Genomic DNA, 23,176 nt, shown 5'->3' with positions numbered 1-23,176 from the left:
CTAACATATCACCCAGCGTCTATGAGTCTAGCATAATATTATGTACTAAATACAAAATTCAACAATCCTCCCTTAAACCCAAACCACTTCTCTTTTCAAAACTAAAGCATTTAATTAAATCTACTTTTCACAACCAACGTTTTACACTTTTCTTCAATTTATTCCAGTGTGGGGACATCCATCCAAACCCAGGTTCCTCTTCCAATCCACCTCTTTTAAAACTTCTTCCTCTAAAAATGTATTTCTAGTTACTCTTAATCTACACATTATTTGCAACAAAACTACAGAGTTACACCCATGGCTTTCACAATACTCCTCAGACATACTAGCAGTCACTGAAACATGGCTTAAGCCACACCTCAAAGATAGTGAACGGATCCCATCAAGTTATAACATAAAAAGAGTAGATGGAACTCATAAAAAGGGGGGAGTGATAGCCTTAATCTATCCCAACTCACTCACTATACTTCCATACTCTAAGCCCATTCCCTGTTTCTGTACTGCTGAAATCCTCAACTATGCATCATAGTCCTGTATATTTCACCAGACAACAGCATTCCAATTTTAGAAGACATCTTATCCTGGATTTCACAAAATATATCCAGAAAAACAATCATCACGGGGGACATTAATGTTAACTGGCAAAACTTAAACTCAGACTACCCAGCAAATAGCATAAATCTTTATGGATTCATACAACTTATCTCTACACCAACTAGGGCCAGAAAAATAGCAACACAGGATCTATTCTGGACTGGATCCTTGTTTCAGATCCCCACAAATACTCTAACTCTGGAACCCTTCCAGATATTTTAAGTGACCACCTTCCCACCTATACTTACAGAACCATAACCCACATATCCAAAAACCAACTATAAAATCTCCCGCAATTTATCCAACTTCAAACAACACCTCTTTATTACAATACTAAAATCATTAAACTGGTTCATACTAAAAACTCTACCCTTTGATGATGCTGTCAGCCATTTCAACAGATTTCTTGATACCCTCAATAGCCTAGCCCCACTTCATACTAAAAGAACAAAAAAAAGTCATGCACCTTGGCTAACCAAATTAACCAAAAACGTGCTAGTGACGAGGGATAAAGCCTCACAGGAATGGCAAAGGAAAAAAAAACATACATCTCCAAAAATATAGACTACACAAACAAGCAAAAAAAAAAAAGATAAACAATGATAAAAAGCAGTATTTCCCTCAACAATTAACCTCCCACAGAAACAATCCTAAAAAAATTTGGCACACCATTTCTTTAGTCTTCACTCCTGGATCCAAAAAAACTTATCCCAGGTCACCAATAAATCCCCATTCAAAGTAGGAGATTTTATTATTTATATTTATTTATTTAACATTTGTTTACTGGGAAAGTCCAACTTGGAACAAAGCCAATTTTCAGCGGATACCCGGGGAGAAACGCTCCAAATGCATGTCTTTGTAATGTGGGAGTAAACCAGAGTACCAAGAGAAAACCCACACGAACACAGGGAGGACATGCAGGCTCCACACAGAAGTCACCCCAGCTGAGAATCGAACCAGAGAACTTCTTGCTGTGAGGCGGCAATGCTACCGCTGCACCACTGCACCATCCAAATGCAGATGCTTTTAATACCCATTTTATAGAAAGCATACTCAAACTAGTCAATGATCCCAATAAATCCTTACTCCATACACAATCACAGCTCTTCTCAAACTTCCAAATACTCCTCATCTTCTTTCTTTCCCCCTCAAGACATTTCTACAGCTAACCACCATCTTCCTCTCTTCTATCTACAACCAGTACCCACTATCTACATACATAAATTACTTCTCAAACTAAAACCCTGTTGTCCTTCCTCTGAGAACCTCCCCTCTGAATACTTGAAACTAACCGCAGATGCTATTACATATCCTATCAGCATTTTTATCAACCAAACCATCACAGAATTGTACATCCCCATCCTTTGGAAAAAATCCATAATAACCCCCTTACACAAAGGAGGGAAATGTAAATACATAACTAATTACTATTCCACTGCTATCCCATGTCCCCTACCAAAATCAATAGAAAAATGTATATATAAACGACTACTTGATCACATTCTTCAAAACAAATTACTTATACCCACCCAACATGGCTTCAGACCATCACACAGTGCAACAACTGTAGTAATCTCCTTTACAGATAAGTCAACAAAGCTAGATCCTCCGGACTAATAACAGCAGTAACACTTCTTGATCTTTCTAAGGCCTTTGATACAGTTTCACACCTGAAACTCTTTCAAAAACTTTCCTCTCTTGGTCTTTCCCTATCCACTCAATAATGGTTCAGCAGCTATTTAACTGACAGACAACAATATGTAAAATGGTAGGGTGTTTCTCCCACTATCTAACTAACAACAGAGGAGTTCCATAGGGTTCCATTCTTGGACCCTTCCTCTTCAACACTTTCATAAGTAGTCTTCACACTGCTTCCCACCAAAGCTCCTTAATCCAATATAACGATGATTCTACCATCATCCTCCAATAATATAACACTTCTTCAACAAATAACCCAAACTGCTTTCTCCTCCATTGAAACCTGACTAAACAATGCACAACTTCTGCTGAACCTCAATAAAACTAAACTTCTCATTTTTACAGCCAAGACACTCTCAACCGACTTTCGGATTTATTCACTAAATAATACTCAAACTGAAGTGGTTTCTCAAGTCAAACTATGAGGAGTGACCACAGACAATAAACTTTCCTTTTATCTACATATACACAATGCAATCAAAAAAACACACTGCAAACTAGTGATGCTCTATCGGCATAAAAACTTTATGGCTACAACGACCAAAACAACACTGGTGACAACCTACCTGCTCCACTCTCTACTATATGGAGTTTCCATTCTGACTAATATTCAGACTGCCATAAAAAATAAGCCTGAATCCTACTTTAATAAAATTGCTAAATTTGCTATAGGTTCACCTTACTACAAACACCATTGCATGGCTCTCAGTGTCCTAAACTGGCTCAAATTCCCACATCTCCTAAACTACCTGCAACTAACTATGGCCCACAAAGTTATGTATCATCCCGAAAACTGCCCTGCTCTAAACTCAGTCCAACAAACCTATATACCTACCAAGGAACTCTGATCTAAAGATAAGCAACTTGTAACTTTATACAGACTGAACAAAAATGGTAGAAAGTGTCTATACTCTTACACCGTCACTAAACTGGAACTCCTTACCAGTAAACACATCAAATCTCAAGAGCTTTAAACTCACACTAAAGAACTTCTTTCTTGAATCAGTATCTGCCCTTGTTCCAAAACTTCTTAGCTACCCCCACTCACTTCTCCCCCACCCTCATAATTCCCTTATAGTTCCAAAACTGCTTAGCTACCCCCATTCACTCCCCTACCCTTATAATTTGCTTATAGTTCCAAAACTACTTAGTTGCCCCCACTCACTTCTCCCCCATCCTTATATTTTCTTTATAGTTTCAAAACTACTTAGCCACCCCCCCTTATAGTTCCAAAACTACTTAGCTACTCCCATTCACTCCTCTACCCTTATAATTCCCTTATAGCTCCAAAACTACTTAGCTACCCCCACTCAGTTCCCCCCACCCTTATAATTCCCTTATAGTTCCAAAACTATTTAGATACCCCCTCACTTCCCCCACCCTATAATTCCCTTTCTCCAGTTCTTGTCCACTCCCCTACCCCTACGCTTCTACTTCACTACTTTAACTTTCTTCTTCTTTCCTTTGACTTTCTTCTAACTCCCCTCCAACCACTTCAGTGCATCCTCACTCAACTTCCCATCTCCACCTACATCCCCCTTCACCTTCTCTCCCTCTGTACACCTCCATCTTAGGGTCTATATCTAGCAAAATTGTACATTCTTGCTTTACCTTGCTGAACTTTCCACAAGATTTTCTTCCTTATCTCGAATACCTATTTTTTTCTGAGCTCAGTTATGCTCTCTATATGCCTCCTTAGTTAATTATCATGGTAAATTACTTTATATCTTCCCTTTTCTTTGACAAATCAGTGGGAGATAGGTATATATGTTATTGCAACAAGACTAAGAGTATAAAGCTCATCCCATATTATCTTATCTTCTCCGTAAATCAGCTATTAGTCTTACTAATTTTTATTAACTTTCTCTCTTATGTAAATGTATACCAGTTGCCTGTCATGCATGCATCATTTTGTCTAACCCTGGCTTGAATGTGAAAAAGTGTCCATCACTATCAGTGTTACTCACCTTTAAATAAATTAAAATAAAAAAAAACACATAAATAAAGCTTTGATTGCTAGCCCTTCGACTCTGTCCTTTACACAATTGTAATATCTTCAACAGACAGTGATCACTGATACCATGACGTACCAGAGCAGCTTTAAGAAGCTTGTGTGATGTCAAAGGTAGGATTGCTGCTAATTTCCAGGAATAAAGCTATAGAAGATTACAGACTTCTGAATCTGTTGAGCAACTACTACTTTTGAAGATGGTGAGCAGATACTGACTTGAAGTTTCACAGATTATGTGGCCTGTTCTGTTAGGGGCAAGTACTACATATGCATGAAAATATACATATTCTGACTACAGATGCCAAGGAGGTGAAGAGGAGCTTCACCAGAACCATCAACACCGACATTTAGATGATGAAGACTACGCTCTTTAGAATTAACATGGTCAGAAAGTTTAACATGCACTTATTTCTCCAGGCGAGTAGTCACTTTTGTGAAGTGAGATATGCAACAGTACAGCCATTTCTAATACTGGGTGAACCAAGTTTTGAAACAAGTTAAGGGCACCTAGCAGTAGCCAAAGAATGTGGTTTGGACTGAGTATTCCCAATCTGCTCTCTACAGGACCAGGTGGGTGTGGCTTACAAGCAGGTTCATTACACTCAGTGGAGAATAGATGACTAGTGAGAGGGTGCTAAAGATGAGGGAGCAGGAAAATTAGCTCAATATCACTACCTTGTCTAATTATCACATGTCTGGGAATATGGCCTGATGAGTGGGAGGCACTATCACCTGGATGACCATGTCCACACTCAGTGCTTAGTTGATTCACTGAAACAACAGCTCATCTCCTCTTGGAAAGGACTGCCCACCAGATGAAAAACTACAGGGGGCTGGAATATGGTATTACAGTTAAGGTCTTTAGCTCACATAGGGGTTGGGGTTGGTATAATGGTTAAGGTGTTTACCTCACAGACACAGGGTACAAGATTTAATTCATGTGGTTTAATGGTTAAGGTGTTTACCTCACAAACACAAGGTACACAGCTTGATTCTCAACTTTGGGGAAATTAGATACTCTTAAACTGGTCTACAAGGGCAGCTAGCCTAGTACTAAAATATAAAGCATGTACCTTTTCAGTGTGGCCTTGTAGCTCAGCGATTGGAATGCTGCTGTTGTAAACCAGAGGTTATGAATTCAAATCTCACCAAGACCTCTATTTGGACTTTATGGGGTTGGGAGATGGCATAATGGTTAAGGTGTTTACCTCACATATGCAAGGTACAGGGTTTGATTGTCACGTTTTCAAGGGAAATTGGCTTAAAATGGCCCATAAGGACAGCTAGCCTATTATTTACCCATGAACCTATAATCAAGCTGTTTAGTATAGCAATTATAGAGGTGCAATAGCTTGGGGGTGGTTAGCCTAGCAGTCAGAGGCTAAATAACCTTTATTAAACAAGAGCAGCACCAGACTGCCCAGAATGAGCGACTGGCTACCAACAACAGATTTGCCAAACTATTTAGGTAAATTGCTTTCTGAACAAACTTGCAGTTTTGGGAAGAAAAAATACAAGACCCATAGAGTGAGCACCTTGCAGAGCTTTCAGCCATCTCAACAGCATGAGTGAGGCCTTACAAAGACAGCCTAACATAATTTTTAAACTTCAACTGCTGATTTTGTCCTCCTCTGACTCGTGACGTAACATGACATGTAACTTTGCAACATTGATTCAAAAGGACAATGCCCCTTCCATTTTATCACAAAACCATTTTCATTCAGTTCATTGCAGGTAATTATCTTTACTTCATTGGCATTGCTGAGTTGTTTGCATGCCCCCTATGATTCAATTCTTCTGACTCTCCTGTGCCGGGGTGGGTGGGTGGACAAAGTAAGGCAATGTCTTTACTCTGCAGACAGCACATATTAATAGAAAGAAAGGTTTCCTCATTCAAGTGGCACTGAAAGGACTACCCATACAAAACAATGACCAACAGGGCATCTCTGACTAATAATGTCACTATACACACTGAGAAGAGTGGAGGAGGGGCGTTGACTACAACTCTGATCTGAGATATATAAGTATCCTGTTTTTTTGGCTTATTTATACTGATTATTGCTTCTAGCAATGTATATATATATATATATATATATATATATATATATATATATATATATATATATATAGCACTTTTTATTGCCTGCTGCATACTTTTTACTGTATTTTATTGCTATTAACTAATCTGCATGGGTAACTGATTTGTTTGCAGTTAAAAGCATTCTGTAGAGTCTCTTTGTTCCTTTATCTGTTTAAAAACGTTTGGTTTGTGGCTCACTGCTGTCATAAAGATTTCTGTAGTTTTTACTGTCTAAAGAGTGTAGGCTAATAGCTTTAGTATTGTCCCAGTTCAGATTTGCTGGCTCTGGGCCTGTTTGTCTTTGCTGTGATTGTTCAGAGCACATGAACAGGCCATCTTGAATTAGCAGAAGCCTTTCTTTACCTTCTTGGCTGGATTGTGTTGATTGGCTGTTGGCTAGTGGGGGCTGTTTTTTTTGTGCTTTTTAAAAAAAAAGTTGTCTAAGGTTGTGTCTTCTGGTATTTAAGCCCTAACTTCGAGAGGATGTCTGTCTATACACACTGAGCAGAGTGAAGGAGGGGCACTGACTACAACTCTGATCTGAGATATATAAGCATCCTGTTTTTTATGGCTTATTTATACTGATTATTGCTTCTAGCAAATTATATATAGCACTTTTTATTGCATACTTTTTACTGTATTTTATTGCTATTAACTAATCTGCATGGGTAACTGATTTGTTTGCAGTTAAAAGCATTCTGTAGAGTCTTGCTCCTTTATCTGTTTAAAAACGTTCATTTTGTGGCTCAATGCGGTCATAAAGATTTCTGTAGTTTTTACTGTCTAAAGAGTGTAGCCTAATAGCTTTAGTATTGTCCCATTTCAGATTTGCTGGCTCTGGGCCTGTTTGTCCTAGTAGTGATTGTTAAGAGCACATGAACAGGCCATCTTGAATTAGCAGAAGCCTTTCTTTACCTTCTTGGCTGGATTGTGTTGATTGGCTGCTGGTTCTTTTGTGCTATTTTAAAAAAAAAAAGTTGTCTAAGTTTGTATCTTCTGGTATTTAAAGCCCAAACTGAGAGGATTTCTGTCTATACACACTGAGCAGAGTGGAGGAGGGGTGTTGACTATAACTCTGATCTGAGATATATAAGTATCCTGTTTTTATGGCTTATTTATACTGATTATTGCTTCTAGCAATTTATATATAGCACTTTTTATTGGCTGCTGCATACTTTTTACTGTATTTTATTGCTATTAACTAATTTGCATGGGTAACTGATTTGTCTGCAGTTAAAAGCATTCTGTAGAGTCTCTTTGCTCCTTTATCTGTTTAAAAAAATTCATTTTGTGGCTCACTGCTGTCATAAAGATTTCTGTAGTGTTTACTGTCTAAAGAGTGTAGGCTAATAGTTTTAGTATTGGTCCCTACCCTCCCTCCCTGTTGGTGTCTTGTTGTTATACTTGGTGGCTTTGCAGTTGCCTGCCCCTACTGTAAATTTGATCTGGGACACTCCTCCCAGTCTAGTGTCATTAGCTCATTCTACCTAATACAGAGATAACATCTGAGAAGGCCTTCTGTTATTCCTTTTTCCCTTTCTTAAAAAAATGCCTGAATCTCTTTGTGTTCTGACTGTGCTTCTTAAACATTTTGGAAATATGGAGTTTTTATTGCATTTATTATAACTTTTTGCCTTAATATTGCTACAACTCAAGTGCTCCAGGTTGCACTGCATCTGAATTGTTTGTGTGTTTTAGATGCTTTTCTGTATATATGGGCTTCTCTGTAGATGTAGACTAGCTATTTATTCTGCTGTTGTGCACTTGCCTTGCTTCATTTAGAAAGTTTTAAATTGCTAATTTTGTAGAGTTTTAATTGCATTTATTGCTTAGGACTACACATTCAAGTGTGTTAGCCTTTTCTGTGTTTATTTACTGTATTATTGCATTGTTTAGCCTGTTTTAACCAAAAAAAATACTATCTTGTTTGCTTGTGTCCCACCTTTCCTAGCCAATATAGTCCAGATCCCAGGCTTTGCTTGTCTCAGGACTTTATTTTCTGTGTTCAGAGCTATCCAGACCTTGCTGTGGTAGAGGGAAGTCCTACTGCTTACCAGTGGGAGTGGTGAGCATTGTACTGCCTGACACTAGAGGAGTGATTTCCAGCTCTGAAATTGTAATTTTATTAGCCTTTTTGGGCTGATTTCTATCCCTTTCAACTTTCTGGCTTAACAATGTGTGTGTTTGCACATTTTTCACATTGTGCAGGACTGCGGGGCTACAGTTAAACTATTCCAGGTGCCAGAAAGTCTGCTCTTCAAATTTTCCCTTAGAACTAGCTGGTTTCTCAATAGTAGCACTAAAATCTGAACCCCTATGACTAGCACTTGCTCTAAAACCTGCTGGAAAGCACTAGGAAGCCTGAAACTGATACAAGCACTCAACCCTTGTTGTCAATAAGGAAAAATTAATCATGGGCACTAAACAGCCTATAACTGCAAAGTACCTTGCAAAGATAAGGGAAAACAGCTCTTGTACTTTACAAAAAAAGCACCTAAACAATCATGTCCGAGGGTCAGCTTCCGGTGATTTCTCCGGTCCACCTGGTGAATCTGGGCATACTGGGACAATGAGGCAACTGCCTCATGTACACAGACAACCCTCTCCTCCTACCACCAAACACTACAATCTGTGAGTGATGCACTTACATAGCCAAACTGGAAGCAAAGCTCTCTCTGGCCAAGATTGTGCTAGACAGTGAAGAGGAGAAGGTTAATACCTGTACTACACCTCAAGCAATTCATAGCCCTTCAAAACCTACACCATCAACACTAAACCCACATATGCGGAGGGCCTTAACATTAACCTGTTCAAGCAACAAGGACCTCCGAAGCTGAAATGCAAACAAATACCAGTCACAACCAAAGTGGCACATAGCTCACAACACCAGTGTGCCACCCAACAACAGCCCCTAAGGCAAGACAATGTACCCAATATTTTAGTCATAAGTGACTCTATAGTCAGGCACACTGATGTCCCACTCACCAGACTGAACAAGGAGAAAATTACATGTGGAAGAGCTCTCGGATCATGTAGTCCAGGCAGGTATGACCCTAGCCCTGAGTAGCATCCTGCCTTTGCCCAGAATGATACCACAGCATAAGAACAAAATGACTGACTTCAACATTTGGCTAAGTTTCTGGTGTCATACAAAGGGGATCCAGTATCTGTCTGCCTGGGAAGACATGCTCGACAAACCACGATGCATTGCCAGACATGGTCTGCACCTGTCACCTCTGGGATTCAGGTTACTGGCTAAAGCCCTTGTCACCCCTACAGTGCCTTTTTTAGGCAAGGTTCAAAGGACAAAACCACCACCATAACAGGTGCAAGCATGCAAAATCTGAAGGTAATGTTACTCAATGCTAGAAGTCTAAACATCAAAATGCACTCTCTCGAGGCACTCCTAAAAATGGAGAACATCGATATCTGTGCAGTAACTGAAACCTAGTTCAAGGCTCCAGAAAGCACCCCTGCAATAACCAGGCTACAACTCTTACCACATTTTTCGGCCACAAAACCAAGACCAAAACACTAAAGGTGGAGGAGTGTCCATATTCACCAAGGATATTCACACCTCCAAGCTAGTTGCCCAACACAATGCATCTGAAATTCTCCAGGTGCAACTAATACTAGTTAAGACTGCAATCCAAATTGTAGCTTGCTACATATCCCCCACCATGCCCCAAGATTCTTACTACACCTTTCTAAACATACTGGAAAATATTAAGATACAACCAAACACCCTAATACTGGGTGATTTCAACTACCCTGCCATTAACTGGGAAAACTACTTCAGTACCAACACCTTTTCTCAACGATTCTTGGAATTCATAAATTCCAATGCCCTGGATCAACTAATCCATTGTCCCACCAGGGGCTCCAATATCCTAGACCTGGTCATTACCAACATGGGAGATAGATGCTCCGCAATAGTGGTCACCCCCTCATTGGTCATGTCTGACCATAAGCAAATCACCCTTGACATCCACATTCTACCCCCACCCCCCCAGTAAGGAAACCTCTGTAAAAAACTTCTCCAAAGCCAACTTCATGCTACTGAAGTCAGAAGTGACAAACTTCATGGCACCCATGCAGACGGGATCTGAAAGTTCGACTGCTGAATCCTACACTAAGGCACTGTATGAGCACATCCAGTCGTACATGAATCGTGCCATCCCAAATAGAACCAAGATGCTCTCCTCCAAAAAAAGGAAGCCAATCTGGTGGTGCCCTGCTATAAACAAACTATACAACAGAAGGAAGAAACTGTTGCAGAAAAGAGGAAAATCCCAGGATGCAAAAATCTCCCTCACCAGCCTTAGTAAGAAGCGGAGAGCCCTCATAAAATCCTCAAAAGCTAGTTATGAAAATAAAATTGCCAAAGATTCCAAAGACAACCACAAAGCATTCTATAGTTATGTCAAGAATCTAAATGGCAATGCTCAAATCTGCTCTGAGCTAGAACAGAATGACATTAAATATACTGATCCCAAGGATATTGCCAATATCCTGGCAGATCGATTTAGTGCCAACTTCACCCCCCTCTCACCCCCTTAAGGGCCCATCTCAATACCAAAAGATTGCCAAATTCTGGTAATCATGGCCACACAGGTAGAAACCACACTCTCCAAAGCTAAGAATACAGCATCCATGGGACCAGATGACATCCCGCTCTGTGTACTACATGAACTACAAAATGAACTGGCACCTCACCTAAGTGTCATGTTTAATCATAGCCTCACCTCAGGCTTCGTGCCCACTGAGTGGTGCACAGCTACAGTTATCCCACTCCACAAGGGGCGATCCACCTTGGATCCTGGGAACTACCGTCCCATCACTCTGACAAGCCTGATCTGCAAGGGTATGGAACGCATTATCATGGAACCTATAAACAGACACAGGCAACTTTCAAACACTGGACCCCATCCAGTTTGGGTTTGTGAAGGGGCGATCTTGTCTCCTGAATCTGAATGACTTCTTCAAATCAGTCTCCAGAGCTGTGGACGAGGGTAAGGCAGTCCACACAGTCTATCTGGACCTCGCCAAGGCCTTCAATACCATCCCCCACTTTGGAATCATAGATAAACTTACTAAGCTGGGCATAAATCCCTATGTCACTCGATGGGTTGCCAAATGGCTTACTGACAGAACCCAGACTGTAAAAGTAGCCGACTCCAAATCCAGCTCCAGACAAGTGATGAGTGAAGTACCTCAGGGTTCAGTCCTGGGACCACTCTTGTTTGGCATCTACTTCTCTGAAGTACAGGCCAACACTAAGGGTCTCTGGTTAACAAAGTTCACAGATGACTGCAAACTGGGAGCCATTATTGAATCCCCAAATGATGTGGATATTCTACAAAAGGGCCTTACAGAAACAGATGCCTGGTGCCAGAGCCATGGTCTCAAGCTTAATGCCATGAAATGTATAGTTATCCCCTTTGGAAAAATAAATGTACCCATGAATTACCACATAGGTGGCAGTATGTTAAACATCGAAAGTGTGATGAGAGACTTAGGGACACAGGTGGACAGTGGTCTCAGTCTCACCTTCGATAACCATATCGCCACAACAGTCAGGAAATCCTTTTATGTGGCACATCTCATCACTGAGCGCTTTTCATCCAGAAAAAAGGAGGTCATTGTCCCACTGTACTCATCCCTCATTAGACACATTATAGAGTATAACGCCCCATTTGGTATGTACCTCAGAAGACATCTGCAACAGCTGGAAAGGCCACAGAAATACCTCACTAAAAGAATCACAGGCCTAAAGCAGATACCATATGCTGACCGTCTAAAAAAACTCCAGCTACTCTGTGGCATATCATCTACTCAGAGGTGATCTCTGCTTAACATACAAGGCCATGTCAAACCCTGAGCTGTTGGACATGCCCCACTTAAAGAAATCCCAATCCCTCAGAGCCACATGCTCCAGGGATCTAAACCTTGTCATCACAATGAACAAAACATGCTGGAGGGATAGGTTCCTGACCCAGAGACTCCCTATACTCTGGAATAGACTGCCCATACATGTCAAGCTGAGCGCCTCCTTGGCCCTCATCAAAAGGAACCTTGATTGGATGGGAGATAAGAAATTCACCCCGGGGATCATGTCAGTCGCCCTGCTAGACAGGGGTCCAGGGAAGTAAATATTGTGGGAAGAAATATCCAGGGAATTGTTATGGCTAGGCTTGTATAGGCACTAGGGCCAATAGCCTAGTACCAACCTATGAACCTATGAACAGGTATGTAATAGGAGGTACATGAGGTCTCCCAGGACACAAGGTAGTGGCCTAAAATAGCAGCTCAGCAAATCTTGTCTGGAAAGCTGAACATTAAGCAATTGAGAAGAAACAAGTTCCACATATAGGTGTTAATCCTGGGACTGATCATAAATAAAGTTGGTAGAGACTATGTTACCAAAAGTCTTTCAAGGATTTCAAAGTTATTACATGTCCAAATCAAGTTGATGTCTCCCACTAGAAGCACATTAAGTGAGCTGTTCAGATAGTTTCACATGTCTGAGAGGACAGTGTCCAGTTCTGAGACTGGGCAAAAGAGGAATTTACAAGTGCCTAAGATTACCTTATTATAATATATAACACAAATTCCTCGAAGATGCAAATCATGGCTGATATTCCAAGTACTACACTAGCAAAGAACCAAGGCAACTTCCAAGTTATTTGTGACATTGTGCATAATACCCCTACCTAATTCCATTCTCTGTTCTGTCTCTCCTAAAGTACATACAAAAACAACAGCTATATATGTTCTGTATGTGTGGTTTAAGCCATATTTTTATTTATTTTATTTTACATTTGTTAACCGGGATGGTCCGACTGGATGAGGTCCATCTACAGCAGAAGCCCGGGGAGAAAAGCTCCACATAATTAACAAAATAATAATAATATTATACAGAAGGAAAACAGAGTATTCATAGCAGCATTTGAGGAAAAAAAAAATAGAAAAAAAACACAAGAAAATTTACATATATACATTTTGTTAGTTACGAATAGGACACAAATCACTACAAAACCACATATCAAGGATAAGGGATACCATTTATCAATACCATGCTTACAGAGGATCTAAGGTAGCAGAGAAAGAAAAAGATGGAGAAAGTATGTTGTAGGATTATGTAACACAGACAAATATGTCACTACATATGTTAGGACAATAACCTGAGGATAGCAATACAGCAATCATGCTTCTTTGTCCTTTTCTCTTCTGGTTAGCCCTCCCACACCATATTTATGGCAGCAAGTCCTAGGCCAATGGTGTGACCTCACACAAGGGAGCTCAAAGGAAAGGGACAGAGACATAACAGGAAGTGGCTTCACTTATGGTTGGAAGAAAAAGGCCTCACACAGTCTGTGCCCCATAGCAACTTAATTTTTGTTTCTATTTTTATTTAAAATGTGTTTACTGAGGTAATGCACTGATCCACTGGAGGTCCTATTTCAGACATAGCATGAACAAGGAAGTAGACAGTATAATATGCTGCTGATTGGAAGAACAATTTAGCATTTGATGAACTAGCAATAAACAAAACATGATGTCATCCATGAGATGTGGCTGTATGTGCTGATGCGGGTGTTGTTTTGAAAGAGTGCAGCCGGGCTGCTGAGGGTATTTGTTATGTGTAGTTAATCTAGGAGGGCTTTGGGGTTTAGGAAGGTTACATTTAGATGCTTCAGCATATGTGGGTGGGTCTATGTGTCTGATTTGAATTGTGTGTGATGGGTGCAGCGTGTGTACTACTGACAACCTTATTGACATTTGGAGTACTTTTATGTGAGAGATTTGCTTCTAGTGACATTGTATAACTACTTCTCTCATATATCATATCAGTTTTTTTGAGAATTAGCTAGTTGTCAATAATCATGAGGCAATTTCTACATTGCCTCAGGATGCCCATATCCACTAAGCTGGTAACATAGATAGTGGGAAAGTTCATATCCATGGCCACAGACCCTTTTTATTGATTAGACCAGTGCTTTCCAACCTTTTTTGACTTACGTACATCTTGGCAGTCTATTTCCCTAAATGCTAACCTTCATATTTGTGTAACTGAAAGCAAAATGTGTGTAATTGTGATAACTAACACACACACACAGAGACTCACACACACACAGATGCAACCATTCCAGTGTCTTACTACTTGGCTACTTCTCCATTTCTCCTCAGTTGCCATAAATACTGTTCAAAACTCTCAGTATGTATACTGTTTTCTGCTTTACTTCTACAATTATTCCAGCTATTTGGATTTACTATAAAACACTGATAGATATTTGTTAAACAAAGCAATACAGTCTCACAGTGAAAACAGATATAGCATTAAAACAGCTCAACCCTTAAAACTCACATTCATTGAAGCAACACTGAAACCCACATTCAAAGGAAATGCATCTGGCAAGTGACTGATTAGGTTTAACTTTGGGCTGTTTTCAAGTCAAAGGCCCCTTGCACACATTTTAGGATTGCCATTACAATCCACAAATATCAGTCAATATGCACAATCTCTGCAGAAGTAAAAGTCATCTGAATAATTCCACATTAAAGAGTTATGTAACTAATGAAAAGGATGCTGTTAACAAACAACTGTATATTTCAGTGTTTCATCATGACTAGCCTAGGCCGCCTTCTACTTCTGGCTTTTCCCAGTTAGGGGTCACCACAGTGGATCACCTGTCTGCTCATGATTGGCAATGGAGTTTTATGGTGTTGAGTTGCCAGCTCAGTGCCCAACCTTCCACAGAAGGCACACACACACACACACACACACACACACACACACACACACACACACACACACACACACACACACACACACACACACACACACTCATGCCTAGGGCTAATTTAGAGTGTCCAATCCATCTACAGCATGTCTTTAGGATGTGGGAGGAAACCGGAGCACCTGGAGGAAACTCGCACGACCACAGGGAGGACATGCAGACTCTGCACAGAAGGCACCCCAGCTAAGGATCGAACCAGAGAACCGTTTGCTGTGAGGTGGCAATGCTAACCGCTGCACCACCATGGTCACCCCATGAGTAGCCTAGGCCAATGGCCTTTTCTCATGGCAGACCTAAGCTGATATTCATACTGACTTGAGGAAATTTGTTCAGGGCAACTGGGAACTTACTCTGTTCTTTTTAATTCATGCTGTGGGATGTTTTACATCTGATCTCAGCACTAACTCTAACAGATTTTAACTTCACAACAAAAGGATTGCACATTCAAGAGTGCAGAACCCCTACCATATTGCACTGCAGTGTTAGTTTTGAAAAAATAATCTAACTACAAGCCAAGGATTTTATTCCCACACCAACACAAAAGGTGTGTGTTGTCTATTGAAACACTAAGACAGTAGGATTGTATAAGTAAGACACACACACACACACACACACACACACACACACACACACACAGACACACACACACACACACACACACGTTCGTCTTGATGTAGGTTCTCAGTACTTGACCAAATAACTTTCCTGGGTGGATCTGTAGAATAGGTAAAATGAGTAATATGATTTCATTTGTCTTAGAGTATAGTCTGTGTTTAAAACAAGTTAATGTGAAAAATATAGAAGCAAGCAGAATAGAACACTGTGGCAGAGTAAAGAACAGGTAGGATTAAAGTGGTAATTAAAGAAATAAACAAACTGCTTGCATGAGTAAAACATTTTGACACAGCATATGACATAGGACCACTGGCGTTGATTGCAAAGAATAATATACCTTTGTACTGTATATATTTTTCATGAATTATCCTATTTAATCATACATATTCAGTACCTGCTGCACTTATCATGTTACATTAAAAAAAATAGCGAATATGGATGGCAAACTGAAAACAGGTTCATTGTTACTAGGCATCTCATCTAAAGGAGGAGATACTCAGGACTGCAGCAGCCCAACCCCTTAAAATACAACACAGTATCAGCAATCCAAATGCTGAAAACATTCAGCCTGCTTAAACCAATTACTTGTCTTCAACTATTCTTTTCTAACATAATTGCACCGACTTGACACAGCCGTTATCGGTTTCCTCACACCAAAAATGAAATCCAAGCAGTTTACCATATGTGTCTCTTCCTATTGGTTGAAAAGCCATAAGGGTGAATAATACAAAAAAAACAAAAGACTTAACCCTTTCCTACTCTCTCTCTACAGCCTTCTGACTGTCAAACATCCTTTTCGTCAGGCATGACCTGCTATTATAGACTGTAGGCTAGGAAGACACCAGTATTAAAATCTTTCACATACTCCTAAAAGACCAAGCACGTAGCCTTGGCATACGCATACCCCGGGTTGAGAATTGCTGGAACTGGAGTCAGAATATAAAGCAATGTCAGGGTTATGCAACTCTGGGGGTGGTGCTTGTCTCTGCAGACTAGTTGTCCTGTGTGCAATTAGGTATTGGTGACATTTCAATTGTGCTTTTACAGGAAAAATGTCACTCAAGGTGTTTGTGTCTATACAGGGCACTGCCAAACACTTGAGGGGAAACTAATTAAGTAGACCCTGATGAATTACAGACAAATCAAGCAGTCCTTACTGAAAAGAAATAATTAACTTGTCAAGAAGGATGAAAAGAGGGGAAGTCACGTAAATGGCTACTGCCTGGCTACTACTAGTGCTGGTCTCACCACAACTTCACTCTGCTTAGATACAATGCTCCCTTGCTTCTTGTCTCACCAGAAGCAAAACTTTAGCACCAATCCCACTATGAGAAGCAGGTCACAGCCTGATTGGTGATGCACAGTCTTGTGACAGATGATTCAAAGGTCTGTAGGTTTGTTGTAGCCTTTTCTTGGTAGATGCCTTGAATAGCAACCAGACCAATCAGGAACATCAAGTACAGACACTCACTCTCCAACCAGAAACCATCAGGAATTAATGCACTCTGCTCCTTTTCTCACCAGGAGCAAAATCTAAGTAGAAATTCCAAGATGGCACATATGAAGCAGTTATTAGGCTTTCTGGTGATTAGCAGTCTCCAGGAAATAATGTCCCTGTGCTCCTTCTCTCACTAGGAGCAAAAACAGAAGAACTAATCCCAAGATGACTACTGAGAGGCAGAATGTGGGCTCTTCAATAATTATGGTCTTGGAGCAGATGCTGCAGATTTTAAAGGTAATATGGAAAAGGGGTTAATATCCTAAGAGCTGCAGTGTTCAATAAGCAGTTAGATATGGGGGGGGGGCATAACTAAGCTTTAGCTAAGTGGAGAGCGACTAATTTTTAAGAGCAAGATAGACTGGAAGGAGGTGGGCACTTTTTATTCTGGTTCTATGGAATACAGTGGGATGGCCAATAAGCTTAAACAATTGAAGGGGGGTGACTTCACAAAATGATAATTTTGTGCTTACTCACAACAGCCAATGAAAAGGAAGGAGATATGTGGTCAAACTAACATAAGGTGCAGGCAACTAGAAAGACAGTTCAGTTTAAAAACACAACAATGCCAGGGTGGTATGGTGGGAAAAATTATTTCTGTATGACTCACAAGAGACACAGCTATGGTCTCTTTCCTAGTTTAAATATGCAATTAAAAGTAGAATACAACTAAAACACAGTGTAAAGAAAACAAGTCACAATATACAAAATAGAAGGCAGTCAAGTAATACAGAAAAGGCAAAAACAAACTAACCTTTCCCTCACAGCAAGCTGTGTCACAGTCTGGGTGAGCTTTCCAGTAAAATGTATTAGTAATTACACATTGCATCATGTTATTGTAGTACAGATGGACATATGTACATGACTTTTAATCATTATACAAAATTAGAAAGTGGCACACAAGTATTTGTCTAAATGTAACTTATTAAAAATAAATGAATATTAAATGGTGTGGCTCTAATCTTAAATGCAGCACATGAAAAACTGCATACAACAGTGTAACTAATCTTGTATTAGTAGTATAAAATATTAGAAAAAACAAGGAGAATTGAACTTTTGAAGACATATTTCACATCTTCCAGATCAGCACCTGAAAATTACAATAATTTATCATCTGGGGATGCAGCTAGGTAAAAAAGTTAGCTTCTCATACTGCATCAGTAAGTTAACCAAAACTGTGACATCATGGATGTGTGGTTTTGTTTCTATAGTTGGCAAATATCAGCGCAATTCACAGACATACCACATTACAAGGAACAATTCCTAATTCTGACTCAGAAAAGTTATCTGTTCTGCTTTTTAAGTATTTGTTGCAAACTGATCATTACTTTGTAAATTCATGAATAATTAACTAACAAACCACATTTGTTGTACTTTTATATAATAAATCATCCTTAGAATGGTCAATGTATATGATAATGTATTTCTGACTTTGTTAAGAATAATGTAAAATACCAAACATGCTTGGAGGCTGTTATTGCTATTATAAAGTGTTTAATTTATTTCGATAACAGTAATGTTTCTCATCTACAAATAGTCTAAATGCAGTAATATTTTGCATATCATTACCATATCTGTAGCTCAGACACTATTTGGGACTCTTGAATTTGCATAAACTTTACAAAATACTTAATATTGTTATTCGATTAACAACAAACATTGTTGGGTTTAAGACTTCACATGTGGCTTATTCTTTTTGTTACACATTTAGTATTCCAGAATTTTTATATTTATTCCACATTTTGAGATGAAAAGCTCTGCAGCTGACGAGTTGTGGTTATGGCATACAAAATAGTCCTCAGTTAAGCAATAAGGCATGACAAGCTATGACTGTGTATTAATGCACACGTCATGTGGTATTGTGGTCAGTGCAATGAGATGACAGCCACATGAGAAGTGGGTAGACCTCTTACAGCATAGTTTGCAATGTGGTAATATGATTATACAATAGGTATAAATATAATTATAAACACTATAAAGGACACTGTGATGCTGAGAAAATCTTTCTGATTTAAGCATAAAAGCATTAAACTGGAGCACTGCAAGTTTCAAAAGACAACAGTGACACTTTAATAATTCCCAATGTATCAAGTAAAGTGGACTGCAACAAACTGTAGTTAAAGCATGTCTCCTGTCATACAGCTGTGATTTCTCAGCTCTCTCTGTGGTAAGAAGACTTGACAAATGTAATAGAGAATTTTAACTGGCACATTTCACCAGATTTCTACTTGAGCCGTAATACCTAGTACCATTGGTTAGGTCTCCTAGCAGTACTTCACCTGATTTATATGTGAATAAGGTGCTTAAATCATGAGAAGTCTAAAACCCAAAATTCTGTATGTAAATTCTGTAGACATTTTACTCAACCATGACTTTCATGCAACACAACTTTGAGTGTGGGAGTGGTTGGGGGTCGTGGGGAAAGGGAACTATTTATTTTTTTTTCTTTTTAAACTATGCAGTACTCAAACTACCTCCTGATTCTAGCTAGTGTATAATTTCTGTTTTCACCATATCTAACACTGTTATAAACCTTTATTTCTTCTCAGTAATTTTTCTCTGACAGGTTTTCTACAAAAGGACAGGTGCTGAGGAAAATGAGAAATAAATGAAAAAAAATATGTCTACTGATGCAGTTAACATGCTTACTTATATACATTTATTTCTTAATAATAGCTTTTAAGATCTAGTAAAATTACTTATTTTCTTTGGTACTACTGCTTTAAGAAAGCCATTTCTGCTACCTCAGTACTTCCTGTTTCTTCTCTAATGTAGCAGCTGTATGTTTATAACCATTAACTTTATCTGCCTCTGCATGTGCCTTTTTCAGGCTATAAGACATGTTTATTTAAATGAGCTGTCTGCTGCTGTTTGCCATTATAAAATCACAGACTGCATGTGTCTTATGTGGGAAAAATTTCTTAGTAATGTGCTCTGCATGACTTAGACCCCATTGTTAGATTAACACTTAACTAGATGAAAACAATGCTACAATGTAGGTGTAGTTTACCTCCTGTTGCAAAGCATGTGGTTTTCAGCTGTTTTGTTTTAATCTGGGGGACTTACTTAACAGTGGGGGCAGTTACATCTCATTAATATACTATATAACAGCGAACTAAATACTGAGGGTCAGACCAGACTGCAGTCAGTTTTTCTTACTGGTCCCACACCCAGTGTGCCCTTGTGCTTCACATCCCTTCTGTAACTGTTGTACTGGCTAGAAATCTGACCCCTCTGTAAAGGCAGGATGCATTTTCAATGACATGTTACATATAAATAACTTAAACAAGCAAACAGAATAAAGTAAAAAAAGGGATATGGACCATACAAGGAACAAATGAATATTACTGTTACAAATATTGTATTTGTCCTCATGCTATTACTTTTGTGCCATAGCAATATTTCTGCTTAATAACGCTGTATATTAAAAAAAAGATTATTAAGATGCTAGGTTTCATGGACTAGTTACAATGCATATAGGAAAATTGTCTAATATGATATTAATGCATATAAGACAGAAGACCCTTACAGTGGAACTTTTTAAAGGATATGTATTGTTAAAAGAAGCTGTACTGCATCATAGACTGGAGTATGCAAATGCAAACCAAACTGATACACAGCACACATAATCCCAGCATATATTTCACATGTCTAAGTGAAATCTACAAAAAGCAAAGTATACCTTCAGCATCTATTTGGTTAACAGATCCAAGGTGATTTCCTGAAGGCAGCACAACATCTGCACCGCTGGATATAGCAGTTAATCAGGAGATATTCAAGTGCTGTTACATAAAGGCTAGAAAATAAAAGAAATATGCAGCCGAAGTGTCAAGAACACAAAAGTGAGAGCATGAAAAATGGCTGTGAATTTCACATACCGTATCCAGCGATTCTGCCCTTTTCTGTTCTCTCTCTGTCTCTCTCTTCCCCTCTCCTTCTCTCTGTTCACATCCGCACGGAATATTCCAGGAGGCTAGGAACAGCCATGCTCTCTCTGAGCAGTAGTGATTGTATTACTAGATTTCTATTTTAAGCTGTGGCATGTTTGGTGGGCAGGTTTGATCATTATCAGACGGGTGCTGCTCACAAAACTGAGAATTATATTCGCCTATGTACTTGTTAATCGATTCTTGGCAAGTGACCTTGTCAAGGCCATGGGAAATAAAAATACTGAAGATGGGATAAGATGCAGTATGCTTATTTTATTTATTAATTCTTTTCTTAATTGGGTAAGATCCACTAGGCTTACATCTCTTTTTCAGGGGTGACAGCAACTTTTCTTTTAAAGTGAGAAAGGATTTTTGGATAAGTGTCTGGTAATTTAAGCTCTACAGATGCTCTAACAAATCCAACTTCAGTCAGAAATCTGAAAGAAGACCTGAAATGCATTTTCTAAGCTGCAGCAGCCGTTTAAACAGAAAATGAATAAGGGAGGTTCCCTTCAATACACATATACATGGTACTACAGTTAGAGTGACTGTTGGCACAAAATTCACATACTTCTATTTGATACATGATTGCTACACTGTGGAAAGTAGAATCTATCTTCAAAGCTAAACAGTGATAATGTAAACATTAAATAATGATGCATTCTGTTTAAGAAAGCTTAGGAAATATTATAAATGTCTGATAACACTGAAACACAGGAAAATAGGATCCAAAACTGGATTTGGAACTGAGGTAGGAGTTAGCAATAAGACACAACAGGTTATAAAATAAGGAATTTTAATGCAGGATCATAAGTCAGACAATATTCGTATGCATGTGCATGCATACTTATTCAAGAGAATGCACACATGTGCAAGCATGGGTGTGTGTAAGCATGTGCAGTAATGCATAGTAAATAAATGTTTACATTAAGGGAGCATACTCATGAATATATCCTGCACTGCCATATGCATAGCAGGTATATAGCAGAGCTGTGTAAGACGAGGTTATATACATTTAGGATTACGAGTGGAAATCTCTTTAGTCAGGCAGTTGTAAATAAGCTACTGAACTCCAGTTCCAATGAGGTGCTCTGTTTGACATGAAGTGGGAGTCTGTTCCAAAGCTGTGGTAACCTCTGGGAGACAAATCTGTCCCACAAGCAGTTTCTATTAATGTCACATACCAGGTTAAGGCATTTAGAGCAAGTAACCTGTGCACCATTTGACTTGAGGATATACAGTATTTCCAATAAAGCCAGGGTCAAAGATGGCTTTATATGCAAGGCAGGATCACATCTGAGTAGTCTGTATGAAACATAATATAGTGACAGTGATTTTAAATGATCCACATAGGACAGAAGCTGAAGACCTTGAATTTTCCTTGTGGGGAACCTTTGGGGTCTCTCCAATTGCTGCAGGTGCTTGGAAAGGTTTATCCCAAAAGGGGCAGTGTACTCAATTATTGGCCTGATGACAGAAGAGTACAGGATGGTTATAATTATTTTTTTTCTGGAGGCAGTGCCCTTACTTATGAGATGAGCTATGTAGAATGCCCTTCTTATCACTGTGGAGACATGGCGATCTAAGTTAAGGTTGTTCTCAACCTGTGTGCCTAGATCTATCACCACTGAGTGCATTCTTAGGGTGTTGTTACTGATGTGGTAGTTAGCAGGAACATTTGTCTTACTGAAAGGGGTGATGATGCATTTTTTTGCATTGAGTTTAAGGCCACGACTTTGGCAACAATCATTAGTTCATGTAAGACCCTCTTGTAGGATGTTGACATCATTTGGAGATTTTATGACCACTCCCAGTTTGCAGTCATCAGCAAACGTTGTCAGCCACAGACCTTTAGTTTTAGCTTGTACTTTGGAGAAATAGATTTCAAATAGTAGAGGCCCCATGCCTGATCCCTGTAGAACACCACTGGTTACAGGTGTGCTGCTGGTG

General features: G+C 39.3%; 1 protein-coding gene across 3 annotated transcripts in view; it reads right to left on the bottom strand.

Annotated features, from left to right (window-relative positions):
* DUSP26 (dual specificity phosphatase 26) overlaps positions 1-21,472 on the bottom strand; it is a 175,579-nt gene extending 154,107 nt beyond the window's left edge. For 2 of the 3 annotated variants that reach the window (XM_044083058.1, XM_044083060.1), the window contains exon 1: positions 21,176-21,472. The gene's annotated coding sequence lies outside the window, so the exon portion shown is untranslated. Of the gene's footprint in view, positions 1-20,979; positions 21,094-21,175 lie in introns of all 3 variants that reach the window. The other variant, XM_044083059.1, reaches the window with a different exon arrangement.
* Between the last annotated feature and the right edge of the window lie 1,704 nt (positions 21,473-23,176).

This window comes from Protopterus annectens, chromosome 9.part0 (genome assembly GCF_019279795.1).
Source record: "Protopterus annectens isolate FY-2018-M chromosome 9.part0, PAN1.0, whole genome shotgun sequence".
Taxonomy (NCBI): Eukaryota; Metazoa; Chordata; order Ceratodontiformes; family Protopteridae; genus Protopterus; species Protopterus annectens.
Note: the sequence above shows the minus strand (reverse complement) of the source record. Positions and strands in the feature narration are given on the sequence as shown.